The sequence below is a fragment of the Protopterus annectens genome, chromosome 3.part1 (genome assembly GCF_019279795.1).
Source record: "Protopterus annectens isolate FY-2018-M chromosome 3.part1, PAN1.0, whole genome shotgun sequence".
In the NCBI taxonomy this organism is placed as follows: Eukaryota; Metazoa; Chordata; order Ceratodontiformes; family Protopteridae; genus Protopterus; species Protopterus annectens.
This window is the reverse complement of record NC_056732.1, coordinates 913,749,836-913,771,702: the sequence shown is the minus strand read 5'-3', so window position 1 is coordinate 913,771,702 and position 21,867 is coordinate 913,749,836.

Genomic DNA, 21,867 nt, shown 5'->3' with positions numbered 1-21,867 from the left:
ATTTTGGTTTGGTAGGTATTAACTCTTAATATTCAAATATTAGACAAGAAAAGGGGCTAGAATGTCTGACATGGTCATATTACACATGCTGTAATTATTCTATCAAGAACTAAATATTTTTGTAACTTTATGATTTGTATTAAAGAAAAATAAGTGTTATTTTACAAGGGATACATTCACAGCTTGGTGCAGCCATGAGGACTTCCATTGATCCACTGTATGACTACTAATTAACTGTTAAATAATTCAGTAGATTACTTAATCACATGTGTTCATGTGAAACACTACATATTTTTCAGCCATCATGCAGGCAGTCACCAGGGGTTTTGTGGTTAAGTCCTTTACCCCACCTCTTGATGGCTACTGTACGCCACTGCCTCACTGTGGAAGCATTACTGTTCTCATTGACATGTATGCCCACCAGGTACACAATCATCAGACACACACACACACACACACACACACACACACACACACACACACACACACACACACACACACCTAAGAGGGTTACCATCACTGACTTGGAATTCCATGGTCTACATCCTCCTGTTCTGTCACAATTACTCCTGTACAAGCAGTTTGGCTGACTTGGGCCATCATTTTTCTCACCCTACAATGCGCACATAATGTTAGCATAGCAGTTCCATTCCCAACAGGTGAGCTCCTTTATATAAATCATAAGCAAATTACAAAATAAAGCTCGATTCTCCCTCAGGCCATGACATAGATTATATTTTTTCATTGAAACCATTTTGGTGGCTAGAGATTTGTGTAAATTGACAATTTAATGTGACCCAGCATAAACTGGAAGCTGATTGTATATAAGGTGTGCTCCATTCTTTTATTTTTTCCTAAAACAATCCTAAAGATGTACATATGCCAAAAAGTATGTCTTGTTGTTTAATAGGAAGAAAAAAAATGCCAACTTACTGGAATATGTTAATCAACTTGCAATTGTTTGATTTGGCTTTCTAAAGTTGATTTAGTTTTGTGACAGTTTTGCTTGCCTGAGAACCACAAAGTCAATCAGTTCTACTTCAAGAACTGTCAGGCAGGAGGCATTGTTGGGTAGTACTGGGTCCTACACTAAATATGTGCAGCTGCAGTGCTGCCCTTTAATAGACTGACACCACTGTGGAAGCATCGGAAACACGTGGACAAGATGGATACTGACAACTTTAGGAGTAATGACCTACAGGAAAATGGCATGAGAGTCCAGCAGTGCATGAAGCACATTATGTTGGAGGAATCTATTGTAACATGGGAAGATTGAGAGTAGGAAAAAGTTAAAAATGAATCTGCTTGCCTGTGTCCATATTTGGAAAAGATAGGAGACAATAGTCAGCAACATGGTGCAACTGCATAAATAGGAATTTTAGTCAGAAATTTCCAAGAAGGGACAAATTACATAGTCTGGACAAGGTTAAATCAAATCAAGGAGGAGTTTGAACAAGTGAGTGGAGTATTTGTCAGCAACCATTCATGAATATTTTCTTGGAGATGTTTACAAGTGGCCAAGTAATAAATAAATATAACTTAATCACACTTGAAGTTTATTAAAACATACTTTTAATTTATTTCACATTATGTACTCCTTTGGCAGTACCTTAAAAGGGGCATTACGATGCAATATAACTATTACCTATTTATAAAGAAATGTGGGCAAAGTCATAAATAATGGGGGGACAAAAAACCAAAAACAGGGACACTTTTAAAATATTGCTTTTACAAACTTAGAAAATTGAAAGAATAATAAGTTTTGTATCAGCATAAATTTTCTGAAGGGTGTGAAGTCTGAAACTCAAATATCTGTCATTTTTTTCTGACTTCAACCCTTAATTATTTGCCAATGATTTGCCAGAAAACTACACTTTTATGAGAAAAATAAAATATTAAGGAAAAATATGGACATTCTGTGAAAATCTGTATAGTTTAGAGGTATGCTGCACATCCACAAAAGGAGCATAACATGTTGTTGTACATCAGTGTAGAGCTCAGATAATAAAGCATGCCTTAAGTACACTTGGTCTCCACAAGTGTTCTTTCTCAATAGAATCAAATCAAGAAGAAAACATGGTGACAAGATATTATATATTTAGCTATATCAATGAAAATTGCTTATTTGGGAAGAGTCTACAAATTTAAACCAGTTATGAAAATGTGATTTTCTTACATTGAAATAAACAATTTTCATGTGAATGATATTTCTAAAGATAACCAGGTAATCACCTTACTCAGATTGATAGATGAATCCGCACACAAGTTATTTCAAAATCGTATCCAGCAGATGAAGCTGACAGACAAAGTTTCAAAAAATTGATGAAGTGCTAAGGGGACAGTTTGAATCCAGACCTTTGATGACAGCACACTGACTTTGCTTCAATTATTGCAGCCAGAAGACCAATGAGACAGTTCCATGATATGCTGCTGAGGCAAAACGTCTGCAGTGAACTGTACATTTACTGCAAACATAGAAAAAAACATCAAGGGACAGAACTATTACTGATGCTCCCAGTGAAGCTTGACAAAGAAAATGGTTATCTAAAATGGATGTGATGCTTCAAGAGCAGCTGAAGATTTTAATTGCAGGAATAACTACACAACAGTTAAGGACGTACACAGTACATGTTTGTGTTATACAAGAAATCATAATTAACACAGCCAAGCACAAAAGCAAAACATTTTGATATTGCTGTAATAATACAAAAAGAATCAACTAGACTGGAACCATAAATAAGACAAATGTCATAAATGTGGAAGTGAGGGCTTATAAAATGAAAACTTTATAGCAAAAGGCATTCAAAACTGAGGGAAAAAAGCTAAACATTTTGAAGAGCTATACAAGTAATAAGTAATAAGTCATAAAGGAAGAATAGAATTGGCAGTATTTTTCAGGGTGAAATAAAAAAACACAGACAGAGTGTTAATATCTACTTTTCAGAAAAATAATAAAAAATAATACAGGCATGAATATTTGTATATGGGCACCACTACTGCTTATTTCTGCCAGTATATTTTGTTCAATGTTTCCAAAAAGAACATAACACAACTGTAAAATATCTGACACATGGTACTTTATTTAGAATTAAACATATTGTGTAGCATGAATGCTTCATTTTGGTGAAAGTGAAAGTTTCTACAAATGTCTGCAAAAGCTGACCATTACCCTGTTCAGTGAAAGACAGTTATGATAAATAGAAGCATTCTAAAGAGAAAATGTTATTAGTCCATTGAAGCAAATACAAGGGGCTGTATTTCTTGTTCCAGCAGTGGAGAGGGGCAATTCACTTCACAAGAGTGGTGATCAAACGTTAACAGTAAAGCAAATAGCCGCGGTGGTGGTGCTGCGGTAGCGTTGTCGCCTCATAGTAAGATGCTGTCTGGTTCAATTCTCATCTAGAGTGCCTTCTGCATGGAGACATGCGTAAATGGGCGTACCTTTGTTGAAGGTTGTGCGTCAGGGCTGGTAACTCAGCATGTAAAAATCAACTACCAATCATTAGCAGACAGGAGTTCTGCTGTGGTGACCCCTAACCAGGAAAAGCCGAACGACACAACAAAAGTAAAGCATATCATCTGTAAAGAGGGGTGTAGTTAATAGTTGTATGGTAGAACTCTGTACTCTAAAACTGGTTTAACACATGCTTATCAGCAAGCATAACTTGAGGTGGATTTCAAGAAGTATGTAACCACAACTATAGACTGATTTTTTGTTTCTTTCTTTGTAACAGATTACTGCTCAGAGTATGTTATGCTAATCAAAACAGAAAGCCAGTTAAAGTAAAAGTATTTAAATTTGGTGGTGTGCCTTGATGATTTATTAATAACAGGAATGGCTATGTGTAAGTACCTCTATAAGGAAGAGAAAAAATGCAACAATGGGGATTAAGAGCTATAAATGGTCTATCTACCAGGCCACAGACTAAATGCATGGAGAATACATTGGATAAAAAAGTAATTTGTACTTCACCGAAAGTCAAAGCAATCCATGAAATATCTTCACACACACACACACACACACACACACACACACACACACACACACACACACACACACACACACACACACACACGTGTGAAACTGATACAAGTTTTTTGTTTGGTGAACAAATATGACAAGTCCACCAGATTTTATTATAGGCACCCTTGCATGGGGTATTAAAGGAATAGATTCCACAGTCATGTAAACATTAGGAAAATGTATTTAACAATAAGGAATTACTTATAAGTGGAAATGTATTTGAAAATTACAACCAAAGCCTAAGATTTACACTTGCTTACAAAACATCTGCTCATAGTATTGTAAGTATAATTTAGCTTATAAAATGGGCAAATTGAACTGATTAGTCTGATTTCTACACAACTGGTCTCTAACAGTATTCTATGTATAGCAGAAAACAAATTCAGGTGACCTAGACCACTTTTTCAATAACAGATCTCTCCACCATCACAGCCTTCAAAAATCTTACTTTTAGCCATTTTTTTCTGTTACAACTAACTCTGACTAACAATGGAAGATGACACTGCAAACAACTTCCATTTATCTTTATAAAATGTGGAAAATATTTTCAAAAGAATTGTAGCTGGGAGAAGACTGTGCAAAAATAAAAATTGTCACAGAAACTGAAGACATGACAGCTGCACTAGAAAGGTAATAAAATGTATTGAATAACATAATTTTTAACATATGGACATAACTGTGTCAAACTTCCAACATACCATCTATAGAACGCCTCCACTTTAACTATGACACTGAATTTATCCAAAATGCAACTTATGAAAATGATTGCAAAGTAACTTTTTCAAATATAAATGTATAGTGGTGCACAACAGTTAGACAAAACACACCCAAAATGGCTATCATTAAAATTTCATACCAAAATTTTACATAATTTAACTGTTATAAATCTGCAAAACTTTCAACTCATTAAAAAGGGATGCATAAATTATTTAAGCAATAACCCATGGCTGGGTGTGGGTAATGCTGGATTTATCAAAAAACAAAATAGAACACAGTTGCGTAAAACCACCAAAGTTTATTGCAGCAAGCAAAGCTTTCGGGTCTCCCCTTCCTCAGTGCTCTTTGGTGGTTTTACGCAACTGTGTTCTATTTTGTTTTTTGATATTTTATTTTGTGTATTGAACACAGTGCACCACAGTGTTTTCTTTAATGCTGGATTTAACCATGGTTGGTGTGGTTTGGTCATGAGGGCGAAGCTATTGTTGAAGTTATTGCTATTATACAATGACATTATTTAAGAAAAAAATACTTACATTTCTTAAATAATGTCTTTGTATAATGCCTCCGTGGTGCCCTTCTACATTTTTCCAGTATCCTGTTTTTTTTTCTGATGTACTACACATGCATATGGGACATGTGTTCCCACACTTACATAGTACAAAAGTACTGTGCAAAGGTAGCGACAGAGAAAGGAAGATCTCCATTGCTTTTTTTTTTTTTTTTTTTTTTTTTTTTAATTGAAAATAAAAAAGAAACTGGGAGACTTTATGTTCGGGAGAGACAGGACAAACAAAATAAAAAGATAATCAGGTAAATTTCTTCAGTTTTGCAGAATGTACATGATTATCCTCTTATTTTTGTCTGTGCCATCACCCTAATTCATTTCAGGGCTTCCATTTTCTTTTTTGGTCCAAAAAAAGAAAGAAAAGTAAAACAATTACGAGATGTACTAATGGGAAAAAGTCCGGGCGACCAGACCTTTTTCCACTGGTATATTCTCAGATTTACAATGGGCATGCTGGTTGGGCTGGCTAATCAGCATGATCATTTTTGAATATTAATGGCCAGTCATTGTATAATTTGCATTAATATATACTATATGACTAGTTATTTTCACACATAAGCTACTAAAGTATAAGATTAACAGATTAATAGATCAATAGATTGATATAAATATAGATATAGCTGTAAATATAGATATAGATAAACATATGCGAGTGTGTGTGTGTGTGTGTGTGTGTGTGTGTGTGTGTGTGTGTGTGGCTGCACTTACACACACAGATACACAAACACACGCACACACACGCACACACACACACACACACACACACACACACACACACACACACACACACACACACACACACACACACACACACACACACACACACACACACACACACACACACACACACACACACACACATGTCCAGTTTGTAAGTGCAATAAGATATGTGAGGCTATACATGGATAGTACATATAATACTTTATGCACAGTGTTTGTAACATTTGTGCCTCACGAAAAAAAAAACTTTGAAAAAGAACAGCAATATTAATCTTTCACTGTTTCCATGAGCTTTTGTACTGTTTGTGTAATTCTGGGGTCACACAAGTCTAAAGAATTGCAATAGGGAGCTGGTGCTTGGCTTCCCCACATCCACTAACTTACATATACCAGCTCCATGGTTGCCAAACAGTAGGGAAAACTAAAAATTCCCACTGCAGTGCACTACCAGCTCACATAATATAAGTCCTTATAATTTAAAGAATTGTCAAGAATTATGTAAAAGCTATTCTATGAGCCTCTCTTCACTGGAATTTAGGTATGATATCTCTGGCTCAGGTTTTGAATCAGTCAAATGTATCGGTTGCTAAATATGTAAGAGCCACTGTATAATAAAACAGACAGACAGTACACAATCATAGAGACATTTATAAACTGATTTTCAAAAAAAAAAGCAGGTCATTTTACACAATCCCTAAATAACATCAACATGTAGTGTAGAGAAACTGAAGCTGACAATGAAACATTACAGTGAGTGAGTGACTGACTCAAGAAATGACACTTGGTAGAAATATGCCATCTTATTCACTGTGATAACTTGTTTGCCAAGGTAGCACTTTATTAAAATATCTTCTGATGCCATGGTAGTGGTGTCCCAGCCACATAAAATAATAGCATTTGCTGTAAAACATAGATTAGGGCAGGTTCAAGAACAGAATACTTACTGATTGGGTTAACAATATTGTCAGTGAAGGGAAACAGGCTTTACAATGCAACACAAGATGGCCAAGGAGATCAATAAGTTGGATATGTTGAACATTAGCTGTCTGAGAGACCAAACTGAAAACATAGTGAATTGAGACCAAAAGCTATCAAATCATACTGCAACTGCCTATTCCAGAGGAAAATGCTAATGAATTTAAGAAGTTTATGCAAGAGGATAGTGAAATGTGTTTAACTGAAGAAATTATTATGACTGAATGGCAAGTTCAGATTACCAACACTGCATAAAGATGTACAGTTGTACTTCCCCTAGAAGGATGAAATCAGCTGCATGTAAGACTGATGTCGAATAAAAATATATCAACATACTGGTTCTGAAAAATCAGTGCTGGAGAAAAGTCAAAAAATCTCTGTATTGAGAAGTGTAAAGAGAGGGCAAAAAATGCTATTTATTGGGCAGGAATGCAAGAGCAGATTGAGGAAGCATTGCATAATTGTGAAAAATATTGATATGCATCATAGTCAGAATCCTTGAGAAAATACTATACTTCATAACATACATAACATGCTAAGAATAAAATAATAGACTTCATTTCAGTTTCATGTCACTTCAAGGAAGAACACTGCCTAATATGTGTAAACAGGTATTTCAAAATATCTAGAAGAGAATAAGCTGAAGACTGATGTACTGAAAGTTATATTCTTAGTAAGTGTAAGATCAGATTCATTATTTTTAAATAGTGGGCAACAGAATTATAGCCAGAAATTCAAGAGATGTGTTATAACATGAGAATTCAGATGCAATACTACCAGCTCAAGACATCTGCAAGGTAAAATTCAGGTAGAAAGGGAGATTTAGTCAAATAAAATATCTGATGAAAAAGAGTACATATACCAAGAAGGAAGAATTACATTTGTCTATACAAAAATACACAAGTACACCATTGGAAATTACCATATTGCCACCTACACAATTGTTGATGGGTAGAAGGCTAACATGTAAACTTTTAGGAACTACTACTTTGTCCATAAGTCCATTGGTAAGTGCTAGGCTAGCTGTCCTTGCAGGCCATATTAAGCCCAGCTAATTTCCCTCTTTGTGCTTGAGATAACCTATCCCAGTTGGTAATAGTTTGGCCTTACCCATTCCATGGCTGTTAATTAAACATTAGCCCTATTCAGAATAACTGAGATCATACTGTAGATAATATGAGGGGACCCATGCACTGGATAAAGCATTTAGGAACTACCTCTGCCCATTAGTAGTACAGAGGTCAATCCTTGGGTAATGGTTTTGTTTCCCATCTGTAGATCTAAGTTGTGCTTGAATATGAACAGGATGAACTTTTTATGTGTATACAGAATTTCTTCCAGAGCAGCAGTATCCTATGTCAGATATACCTGTCCTCTAAACTGTTTTGTTAATGTTGCAAAAAGGTTTATAACCCTAGGCCAAGAATTTCTGGTGCCATTTGATTAGCTGATGTGCAGAAAATCCATTAGCAATGGGTTGGAAGATGCCTTGTATGCTAGACACAGATCAATTCTTAGCAGTCTGTAGGATACTGAGTACAGTGACAGGACTTTGAATCGATGTATGATATGTTGTTTAGGTCTTGTATTCCTTTAATAAGGTATCTCTGTGGGAGTTCCATTTGGTGCATGTGTTTGGACAGATTCATACCAAAGGGGGCATAATATTCAATTGTATTCAATTATAGTCAATGTGGATCAGATCCATGTTGTTACATGAAGGAATGTAGCCATTGTCTTTTAAGGTAAGGGAGGTTTTCTATAATATTGAAATAGGTGTGTGCCATCAGTTTGTCTTCTGAAAGGAAATGTGTGGAGAAACAGATTGTTAAACCTTGTAACTATAGTTATGGTGGTCAGAGTCAAGTAATAAGGAAAATTGGTCATATGATTGTTTGATCTGAAAAGGAGGAATGGTAGTAGATGAAGTAGATGGGAAGGCAACTTCTTGTTTTCCTTCTTTGAAGAGAAGAGTCTCCAAGCCAATAGTCTTTAATATGATCTCAGAGCATTTATCCAGTAGTATTTCCTTTCACATCATCTATAAAACAAATTTCCATGGAAGTGATGGCCAGGGGTTGCTGTGCTGACCAGGAGAATGAGGAAACTTTTATTAATCAAGATTTGTTTATCATGTAGTTCTTAATATATGTTTCCTATGCTGTAACCAGCATCAGTCTAGATGCCCATACTGGTGTCACATATAAATTTAACAGTAGACATACTGGGACTATCATGTGATGTTGAATCAACACTGACTCAAGCAGAGATGTGGCATGGCTTGACATCATAAGTCCATAGGTGCATAGGTGTACATACCTATCAACATCTTAGCCCAAGAAATCTGGACAAAGCCTGACATAATGGTAGTACAGAGGCCCAAACATAGGGACAGATTTTAAATATTGCTCTTATAAACTTAGAAAGTTGCTAGAATTACAGAGCATGTATTAAAATGCATTTTCTAAAGCATATGAAGTCTGAAACTCAGATGTATGACATTATTTAATAATTCCATTCCTCAGATCACCCTAGTGATTTGCCAGAATACCAAAACTTTTATGAGGAACACACCGAAATTTTGAGGAAAAAATCTGGACATTCTGTGAAAATTAGGACAATTGAGAGGTATGTAGCTGTACACTTGGCTAAAGATTAGTAGGCCCTTATAAGCCTAGCCATGCAACCAAAATATGACATGAGAAGCCATGCAACACAATTTCCTGATTTATATAGCTGGTGATTTACTGACTGCCTCTTTATCAGAGATATAGGAGCAAGACCAGGGTTGAATTCCCGATTACCCATCCATTTGTCCAGGCTGTGCTTACATAGGGATGGGGAGGAACTCTGCTTCACATGGAGGGGAGCCAATGAATGGGAATTCTCTGAGAATCATATCTGTCTCTCCAACATGTCTTATTTATGTTACAAGTAACATTTAAGTATTTTAATCTAGCAGTTCTTATGCTGTTTGTTTCCGCAGATGCGCAAAAGTTCATTGAAACAGGGTCCAGGGATGCCTTGTATGCCAGGAAAAGATCATCTCTCAGAAATATGTAGAATGCTGAGTAAAGAATCAGGGCTTTGAGGCAATCAGCATAGGACCTTGTGTTTACTCCCTGTATTCTTTTTGTAAAGAACTTTCATGGATGCTCCATTTGCTGCATGTGTCTGGAAAGGTACATACCAAATGGGGCAATATACTCTATAATGGGTCTGGCGAGGGCCAAGTACAGTGATACAATTACCTCTCTGGACCTAATGCTATTCCCTAAGTCGAGTAATACAGAAGGGTTTGCTTACTATCTTGGACACATGTTTTAAAAAGGCTAGGTATATTATCTATATGAGTTCCAGATCCCTGACTAGTAAATTGACTTTTAGGAGTATTTTATTGATGTCATAGTTACTCAGGGTGGCAACTTCCCAAAATGTACTATGATGTATTCCTTGGTATTGAGTTTTAAGACATAGCTTTGGCACCAATCATTTGTTTGTGATAGGTCTTCCCGAAGGGTCTTCACATCTTGGGGTGAATCATTTACTATTTCTAGTTTGCAGTCATCTGTGTACTTGGTTAGTCAGAAGCCTTTGACATTGGATTTGATATCCGAGAAGTAGACGCCAAAGAGGAGTGGGCCTATACTGGAGCCCTGGGTGACTCCACTGGTGACTGGCTTCCTTGTGGCGGTGGCCTCACCAGTTCTAATTTCCTGCATCCTATCAGTGAGCCAGCTAGCTATCTAGTGTGTTATAAAGGGGAGTATACCTAATTCCATAAGTTTGTTGACAATGCCTGAGTAGGGTATTGTATCAAATCTAGTTATGCAGTATGCACCTTTTTCCTCTCATCCATTGCCTTACTGACCTTTTCAAAGAAGTCCATTGGATTCCGTAAGCATGACTTTCCTTTGAAACGCCAAACTGGTATGGATCCAGTGTCTGGAGGTCTTGTATATCCTTGATGATGATTTCCATGATTATTCTTTCCATGACTTTGCAAATAAAACTAGTTTGACTAATGGGTCTATAGTTTCTAGGATCTGTTGAATGAACTCCATTATGAAGGGGAATGACTGCTGCAGTCCTCCATTCTTATGACACAAAGCCTATTTTAAGACTTTATAATGACTCCAGGGGGGTCCTAATAAGTTATGTTCTACACTGTTCAGGAGGCACCTGGGATGATATTAGGACCCAGCGAGGCCATGTTTTTGACTTTAGTGAGTGCAGGCATTACATGAGCCCTAGTTATAGTTGGAGTGGTTATGTTTGAAGGTATCTTTGGGGGCTGGTTGGGGGTGAGAAGGAGGTAAAGTTGGAACTGACTTTGTCTGCTAACATGTTCACTGTATTGCCAGGCTCAGTGAATGTGGCACTATTAAACACCAGTTCAGCACACTGCTGTGCACTGACCTTGAGGTTTCTGATGTAGTTGAACAAGGTCTTATGGCTATTATTACTCATGGAGAGGATCTTAACCTCAAAGCTGGATTTGCTTGATCTGATTAGCCTTTTTAGTGGTCTATTTAGTTTAATGCGAGAGTTTTTATCTTTATGGGAATTGCCCTTCCTGATTTTTGACTATTTAGAAAGGGTGTTTATATTTACAAAGTCCAATAATCTCTGTGACTATGGAGTTCAGGCCATGTAGGATTCCCAGTCTATAGAGGGTTTATTAAAGTTTCCTATGAGTAGGGTGTTAGGTTGCATAGTAAGTGTCTTCATTAGGTTCAACTGTGCATTCTAAGCTTCTTGGAACATGGAGTGTGACCTATAGCTGGCTAGGATATGGCATGGGATTTTGTTTATGGTGACTGCCATATGGAAGAACTCCAGCATGTCATCCTGTTTTACCACCCAAGAGGCATGCTTGTTACTGATGTATATTGAGACACCTCTACTGTTAGCAGCTGTTTGTGCAGCTACTGGTCTAAAAGTGTGAAAGGGAATAAAACCTTGCACTGCCAGCTTACTCTCTGCCACTTTAAACCAAGTCTCGGTGATTGCACAGATGTCTATATTCATAAGTGTGAGGAGGGCTTGGACAGAGTGTAGTTTTTTTTTTATTTAAGGTCCTGGAATTAGCACCTTTAGTTTCATTTCAGCTGATTTTGCTATGTCAGTAGGTCTGTCAATTCGGCATTGCCTAAAAAAGACACTATGTGATAGATAAAGTTTTAGCCAGTATTCTAAAGCCAAGAGGAGAAAGCTGCAGACCATGCTTGGAAATGCAATGTGGTCTGTTAATCATGTCCCTCAAAGCTGACAAATATTGCATCCTCTTAGAATGACACCATAAATACAGCCGGTTGTTGAAATCAATCATTTTTAGCTCATATTTTGGCATCATTCTTGGTGATGATAATATGATAGTCAATGACAGGCTTATACCAGCCTGAGATACATAGTCTGAAAGCTCCATAATGTCTCTCTTCATATAGTCCTTAAAAGCACATCAAAGGTCACTTACACTTACATGGACTAGGAAGAAATCCTACTGGTACCTATGGCATTATAACATGAGTGATCTTTGACAGATCCTGGCTCCAGACAATCAAATACCAGTTCTCTTCTCCCTGGTCAGCCTGGTCACAGAGGCATCAGTAGATCTCACAATAAGTCCCCTATTATGAGATCCCTGGCAAGTGTGTTTGTTTGCCTTAGCAGCTTTGTGTTTGGGGCTCCACTGAGATTGACAGTATATGTGGTATTAGGTGTTGTTTGTTTGAATGCCTTTGGGCTTGCTGATGCATAGCTTTTACAGCAGGTTTCTAGGTGATCTTTGTTGTTTAGAATGATTGCTTTGAAGTTATACCAGAGAATCAAGTGGGTGTCATTCAACTGCTGAGGAAAAAAACATAAACAGGACCAACAGAATAGTTGCAATGACAATTATGTTAAACCTTTATATGTCTTGTAAAAGGAGACAGGTTGAAAGTACAAATATTATGAAATGAGAAAGAGGGTCAGTTTGAACCTTCTGTATATAAAGAGTATAAAGAGGGTTTAAGCCTAGATCTTGTTATGGTCAGTGAGAAGACTTACAGAAGAAACACATGATGTCAGGATAGAACAGGATCTGAACTAATGAAGTAAGGGTTTGTATAACTCTCTCAAAGAACAGATCATCATTTTCCAGGAAACAGACAACAAACACAAACTAAAATGGACAACACATCATAACCGCACAATAGATCCATGTGCTACTTTGTTGGCTCAGTCTCTGGTTGGTATTAAGGATGTGGCATCATCACACAGATCAGCTTCGGCTATCACTATGGTGTATACCTCAAACTGAAAGCACACTAGGCAGTCTATCTGCTGATGTTAAAAACACTGAAGTATGCAGTAAAGAGAAGTAGAGCTTGAAATAGACTGTGAAAGACCTTTACTTATGCCCTGAAGTCCTGTCACTGATAAGGCAATCATCCTGACAAGTATTGTCAACTTAAATGACATGAATGCTAACAAGTAGAGGATGGGAGATGGACCTTCCACACTGTCCCATTAGCATAGCTGCAGATGTAGTCTGTTCTTGTACCAGTGAGAGGCACAGCCTAAAACAGCTATCTATGGGATTCATGGTAATAACCAGGAAGATGCGTGAAGTGTACATTGACATGTAACACCAACTAAAGAAAATGGTTAATGAGGATACGACTCTGTTAATGCATATTATACACAATGTCAAGCAGTGAAAGATGCTTATTTAGAGCAATCTACAGCAATTCTCAATGACTATCATTCTGTCTATGGCAGTAGTTGTGGAAGGAAATAGAAAGAACTAAGCTGTCCTAACTATGCAGTTGTGAAATTACTGTTCATGCTAATTTTCAAAAGCAAGTATACTTAGCCCATCTATCGTAACAGGCACTACCTCAATCTGTGGAGTTATTTTTGACTGATATACCTGAGAAACCTAAGAATATCAGTTCATGAAAGGCTAGTTTGATGAGAATTAGGTATACTGAAACTGATGGCAATATCTACATAAAAAGTGTAGCACATCATATTATAAACTACCATACCCCTTCCCTCCTGTCATATGAGCAATCAGATACTGAAGGTTCTGCCACTAAACCAAAATATGATCAATGGCTCACCAATCAAAATTAAGACATTAATTTCTAGGTGACAGGAGTCTACTAAAAGGGCACTACAGTTCCTGCAAGTGAAGGTCATGGACACAGTATGCCTGGACATGCAACATGGTTGGCCACTTGTTTAAGTAGGAGTCATTGACATGAAATAAGTTGAAGCTACAGCTGTAACTTAATTAAAAAAATACATTCTTCATGGTACAAGTTCCATTGTACTCACACTCCCTTGCTTAAATAAACTAACAATGTGTTACAAAACTGTGTAGAAAATGGTAGTGCTATGCTTGGACAGGCCCTGTTTCAGTGATTGTCTTTTAATCATTTTATCAAAAACTCATAGTTGTAAATTACTTAGAGTAGTCTCACTATTTGTGGAAGACTGCTGTGCAGTGTAAATCATAGTTTACACTTTTCTCTACTATTGTACAACCACGGAGTTAGTATGTTTAAGTCAGGAGGGAATGATGGTCAAAATAGTACAATGACCTTTGAATGTAGAACACAATGGACATTGCAATGTCAAAACCCCTAAAGGATGAACAATATTCCAAAAAGATGCGTACAATGACTTTTTTAATAATCTATGTAGATAGCAGCATTTTATAAAACTTGGTAATGCACACATGATAGCCATTGTTTTCTATTGCAGAAAACATGAGATATAAAGCAGTCTCTTTTTTGAGCACAAAATGATTAAAATATGAATTACAAATCAATTAAATAATATTAATCAGTTTGGGGATGATGTTCAACAGCATGGAATTGCTTTGGTTTTTCATGGAAATCCATGTCAACTATGAGGGCAGAGGGTATCCATGCCTGCAAAGCAGTCGGCATATTAAATGTTTATTATCTTGTTAGTTTCCATTCTTTAACAATTCCTTCTTCACATAAATTTGTGGTAAGCTGATGCATTGCATATCATTAATTCATATTCTTAATCTTACCTTTCCATAATACATATCTTTCAGTGTTTCTTTCTTTACTTGTTCTATAATCTGACCTATTCCCTGTGGAAATGCTGAGGACTATAATATCCATATTATATCATGAATTCTGAATTTAGGTACCCCATGCCACCTTCATATCTCAGTAGGGAGAAGAGTCACAGAGAATACCATACAGAAGTGATTAATCCGAATGGGTCCAAATGGAGAGATAAAAAGTCAGCAAGCAAAGGAGAGTAGTAGTGTTGAAATTTAATTCATCCTCAAGTCTTGGTGAGTACCTTCACGAGGTGGACCCTGTTTTCACAAAATCTCACCAAGGCGACACTGATATATAGACTGCATTTATATAGTATATATCATGGACAGAATTAGGTCAAAAACTAAAAAAGATAGCTGGGTGCACAAGACTCAGGATAAAAAAGTGCCCAATCCTGGTAGGTGCACTGGTGCCAGGACTGGAAAAGATGACAGAGTAGAATCCTCAAAATACGGAAACATTCCTACAATGGGGCCAGGCCAGGCCCAGGGCGAGGATGTCCCTCCTGTTTTAGAAGAAAGTAGCAGTCCACAAAAATCACAAAAACTGATAGGCCAAAGAAGAGCCATAAAGATGATAAAGTGGACTACTGAGGATAGGAAAGAAATTATGTATTGTTATTATTATGTAAAAAGCCCAGAATTTTCAGACACAAGATATACAAAATGATTAAGAGAGAAATTAGAGGAAAGAAAAATACTTCCACAAGAAAAACTGTCAGAAGCTTCAAATGAAAATATGTGTTCATTAATACAGCAGATTTGTGAAAAACAGTAAATAGATCAAGAAATCTTGATCTGCTTGGAAAAAGAAGCAACTGATTAAGTGCGAAAATATAAACAATAAAACCAAGATATACTGGAAAAGTATAAAAAAGAAATGTGGACATGGGAAAGAAAAAGAGATTTGATACGGTGCAATGTTTATGCAAAGAAGAAAGTCAAATTAGTCAATGTAAAGAAGGCAGCCGCAAAGGTATTTGAAGAGAAATACAGGCAAAGGCATCCGGATATGGAAATTTTCACAATAAAAAATAATAATATCACAAAGATGGAACGTAGAAAAGAAGATCAGTCAAATAGAAGTTAAAAAATAGAAGTTGAAGTTATGGAGTGCCTGTGAAGTGAAGGATTTGATGTAGAAGGTCTAACACAGGTTACATCACAGCAGGATGGAGTGAGTCCCCAAAGCAGGGAGAAACAGGAAGATCAGGAAAGATCTGAAGAAGAAATATGGACATGGGAAAGGAAAGGATATTTAATATGGTGTAATATTTATGCAAAGGAGAAAGCAAAACTAACCAATGCAAGAAGAGCAGCACAAAATATATTTGAAGAGAAATATAGACAGAGGAATATGGACATGGAAAACTTTACAATACAAAATGTAAGGAGGCAAAGAGGAAAAGTAGAAAAGGAGATTAGTAATGGAGAAGGCAAAGAAATAGAAACTGAGGTTATGGTGTACCTGCAAAGTGAAGGATTTAGTGTAGAAAATCTAACTCAGAAATAACCACAACAGGGTAGAGTAATGGGTAACCAAATTAAGGGAAAACCAGTGGAACAGGAAGTAATTAGTCAGGTGCCATATGAAGAAACCAGTATAAATATATAAGTGGAATTTTGTCGGACTTGGTATTTGTGTTTTTGGTTACCAAACCAGTATAAATGTTCACTTGAAGCCACACAGCAAGGGAAGAAACAGGAAACTATGACAATTCTGATGCAATCAAAGTTGAGGAGTGATTGGCCAGTGAGTTCCCATATGATAGAGCAATGGATGGCACAGGATGAAATTGATAAGACTATATCACAGGAAGATGCTATAGAACCTTCTACAGAATGCCCATAGGAATTGGAAAACAAGGGATATGCTCTCAGTTTGGAAGAAAATGAGCTAAGAGAAGAATTGTTTGTTTTAATAGACATGGACAGATATATCAAGATCAATGAAAGAAATAGACTAAAGAAGGTTAATAAAATGAAAAAAGTCAGAAGTCTAATAAAGCAAATGAACAAAGTAATTAGGACTGTTCATAGAGATCCATGTGATATAAGAGATGTAAATAGGATATATTACTGTGCAGCTAAATTAGTAACTGATAAAGTTCTACCACAAGAGCACAGGGTAGTGAGAGAAAGGAACGGGAGAAACTGAATACCATCATGGAAATATCAAATAGAGAAAATTATAAAGCAATTAAGACAAGAAGTCTCAATGTTAGAAGACTATAGAAGAGGGACTAGATCAACAAAAATACTAAGAAAGATAGATGTGATAAAAGCAATGCGCAATATTAGAACAGACCAGGATCTATCATGCACTATAGCAAATAACAAACTAAAAATTTCAGCACAGGTGGAAAAACTTAAAAGATATTAAGATAAATATAAAGGCAAAGTAATAGGCAAAGGCAAATAAGCAATTTTTGTTGACCCAAAAAGGTTTTATAGAGAACTTGGAAATAAGGCAAAAGGAATTGAAAGACCGCCAAAAAAAGAAGAAATAGATACATTTTGGAGAAGTATCTATGAAGATCCTGTGGAACATAACAAAAATGCTAAATGGATAGAAGAAGTAAAAGAAAGAATAAGATGTTTAAAGGTACTGGATATGAAATGGGATGAAGTAACAGCTAGAGAGATTGAAACAAAGTCAAGAAAAGCCTCTAATTGGAAAACCCCAGGCTAAGAATCAGAACCTAACTTTTGGTTAAAAGTATTAACATCTTTATATGAAGATTTAGCATTGAGTAAGAACTATTTACACGTGCACCCAGAACAGACATCAACCTGGCTAACAACAGGCAAAACAATGCTCCTACTTATGAGTGAACCTGCAAGCTACGCTTCAAATTATAGAACAATAACTTGCTTTCCGACAAAGTATAAACTATATGGGAATTGATGCCGACAGAGTTTATAGCATTTAGAAGAAAATTCAATTATGGCAGTAGAAAAAAGGGCAATAAAAGAAGGTCATATGGAACAAAGGATCATTTGTTGTTAAAGTCATAGTGGAAAACTGTAAAAAGGGGAAGAATCTAAGTATGGCATGGATTGATTACAAAAAAGCATTTGATAGTATCCACCAGTCATGGATAAAAGAGTGCTTAAAAATGTATAAGATAAACCCCACACTGATCAACTACATTACAGTGACCATGAAACAGTGGCAGACCACATTGCAATTAAGCCATGATGAAGGACAAATTGTTATCCCAGGGATAAAAATTCAAATAGGGATATTCCAGGGTGACTCTCTGTCACCGTTACAATTCTACCTTGTCCTTAATCCATTAAGCAGTTTACTCAACAGTTTAGGCCATGGCTATAATCTGTCTCCTAGATAACAACAAAGTGTAAAGACTTCTCACCTTCTCTTTGTCGATGATTTAAAATTATATAGCTCACCAGATGAGGGACTGAAAGCACAACTGGATGTTGTCAAAACTTTTTCAGATGATATAAGAATGTCATTTGGTCTTGATAAAGGTGCAAAAGCACTTTTTAAAGCAGGAAAACTGCAACACCAGGAACACATCAGTTTGGGACAAAAATGTGATATAAAAGAACTTGACAAAGAAGAAGTGTATAAATATTTGGGAATTGATGAAGGATCCACAATAAAACATGAACAAATGTAAATAAAACATAGTAAGGAATATTTCAGATAACTTAAATTAATCCTGAAAACCACACTGACATCTAGGAACAAAATCAAAGCTATAAACCGATTTGCTCTTCGTATCCTAACTTACAGTTTTTGAGTGATTGACTGGCCCCTAAACGTGTTTGATAGATTAGATAGGAAAACAAGTAGGATGCTTCATACTCACAAAATGATTTATAAAAATCAGTGCATACCAAGATTATATATTCCACATTCTGAAGGCGGGATGGGCCTCCTTGAAATTGATTATATGTATAGATCTGCAATCATGGGACTACACACATATCTGATGACCTCACAAGACCCAAACATAGTAAAAGCTTTGAAATATGAGGAGAATAAATCTAAGATGACTTCTCTGCTTAATCTAGCAGCAGCTTATCAGCATCAAGAAGGAATGGAAATCAAACCAGAAGTAGATAAAAATCAGGCAGCAATTGAATGTGCCAAAAAACAAAAGAAAGAATATAAGGTGAAGGATCAGATGAGAAGGCTAGAAATGTGTAAAAAGCATAAATATAGTTGCAAGTATAGAAAACTTCAGGTAGAACCTCATGTTGATCATGAATGAACACAGAAATGGTTAAGGAGAGGCAAATTCAAACCAAGAGATGAAAGGTTAGTATTGGCAGCCCAAGATAGTGGGCTGTGTACATGTTGGTTTATAAAGTCCATTGAACATGTGGGAGAAACAGACAAATGTAGGTTTTGTAAAACCGAATTGGAAACCGTTGCACACCTCGTTGTGGTTGTGACATACTAATGGCAGAAGGACTGTATAATGAAAAGCATAATAATGTGACGAGACTGCTGCACTGGGGATTGTGCAAATACTATGGTACTGAAGTTGCAGAAAAACACTGGAAACATGAGCCACAAAACATCATATAAAATGAAGAAGTCTACAACACATGGGCACATCCATTACCAACAGTTCAAAAGATAGATGCTAGAAAACCAGATATAGTGGTCCAAGAGAAGAAGACAAAAGTAGCATTGATCATTGAAATTACCACACCCAGTGACTACAGTGTCCTGTGTACAGAGAGACATAGTCATAAAATATCAGGATCTGCAGGCAGAAACAAGAGCAATGTGGAAGAAAGATAGCCAGACAGTTCCAATAGTAGTAGGAGCAATGGGTCTTATAAAAAAGAATTTGCAATCGTATTTAGATATGTTACCAACATGTAACTCCATGGGCGGCTGTGGTGGTGCAGCAGTTTGCATTGCCACCTCACAGCAAGAGGTTCTTTCATTCAATTCTTGGCTGGAGTGCCTTCTGTGCAGAGTCTGCATGTCCTCCCTGTGGCCATGTGGGATTCTGCCGGGTGCTCCAGTTTCCTCCCCCATCCTAAAGACATGCTGTAGGTGGAGTGGACACTCTCAACTGGCCCTTGATGTGAGTGTATGCATGTGTGTGCCTTCTGTGGAAGGTTGGGTGTCAGGCTGGCAACTCAGCACCATAAAACTCCACTGCCAATTGTTCTATGGACTGTTGTTCTGCTGTGGCAACCCCTAACCAGGATAAGCCAAAAGGAAAGACCAATACCTGTAACTTCATACGAACTGCAGAAGGAGTCATTACTGGGCACAATGCAGATGCTGGGAAGAGCACTTCTGGCTGAGATCAAAGATTGAAACAATGCTAATTTCATGAACTTTAATCATACTTTGACTTAGGAGTGGGGTCCATTCTTGTCATGGTATTAGAAACCCAAAAGACTTGAAGAAATTAAAAAAGTGATTAAACACTGTGAGAAGTGCTCATTTGTGAATTTTGGATGGCATCACATTTGCTTTCTCAGACTACTGCTCCATTGGGCTCTAGCTGCACATGTCCTCAGTGAATGAAATAGGCCTGGTGTTACTGTGTCGGTCAATGCTGCTGTGCTCCTAATAGCTTACCTTTTCCATAGCCAGGCTGTGTATCACAGCCAGCATCATGTGGCTCTGTAAATACTTTATTTTCTGACTGTATGGACTGTAATAGTTTTATCTCATAGGATTCCAGCTCACCTTTCATCCATATTCACTTCTTGGTTTATGCTTTACACTGTTTTGACATTCATTACATATTCCATGTATTTTGGTTATTCACTTCTGTTTACAAAATGCTGATATGATACAGCAGTGCACACTGCATTGGTGCCCAGGTTGTACCTTTTTTAAAAGATCATCATTTCTCTGTGACACATTCACATTTCCAGTCACTTTGCAAATGTTAGTATCTTTACTGTTTTATTTTCCTTGATCTGTAAACATTAATACTCATGTTTTAGAAAAGGTGATGCATTTCTATAATACATTTCTCTATGCATATATGCACATATACTCCTTTCAGAACAATGGTAATGAATCACTCCATCTTCAGTGACTTGAATCGCTATTGTACAATCTCACACATTCATTCCTTATACTGATCCTCATAATGTCTCTGGTCAACTGAGTAATGGGTTACTGTACATGACTTTTTTTTAGCAAATTAAAGGTTGTTTTGGAAATTTTTTTTTCATTTTAAATATATTTCATTAATGGCTGTCATGTATCAGGAATCAGATTATGGGCAACACAAGCTCTTTCAGAAGCTTTTTAAAAATGCTTGTTGTTTTGTTTTGTTATACACTTTGTGCCACTTGTGTGACTGGTGTTCAGTCAGCACCACAGTGTGGCCATTCATGACATTTTCCAAGAGCTTAAAAGGCTGCTCATCAGGGGAGAGCTACACTGAAGAGGAGCTACTGAGAATACATGGACAAGTATGCAAACGTAGATATGTGATTCTGAGTTTTAAACTGAATCAGAGTGGAAAGGTTATTTAAAAATGGTGTTCCGCCTGCACTATTGACTGAAGAAAATACAGTACAGTCAGATTAACTAGTTGCTCAAAATTGCTAACAATTTGTGAAATGATTTCATAAATATCTAGTTAAAGGAATGAAGCCTTCATAAACAGGTAAGTAAGAAATGTTGGCATGGCAGATTCATATCCCAATGTATCCAGCAGAAAAACATTCTTTCCACCTTCAAGATAAATCTAGATGATAGAACGGGCAGCCTGAAATTCTGCCTTAGTCTTGTCTTGTGTTGTCCTCTTT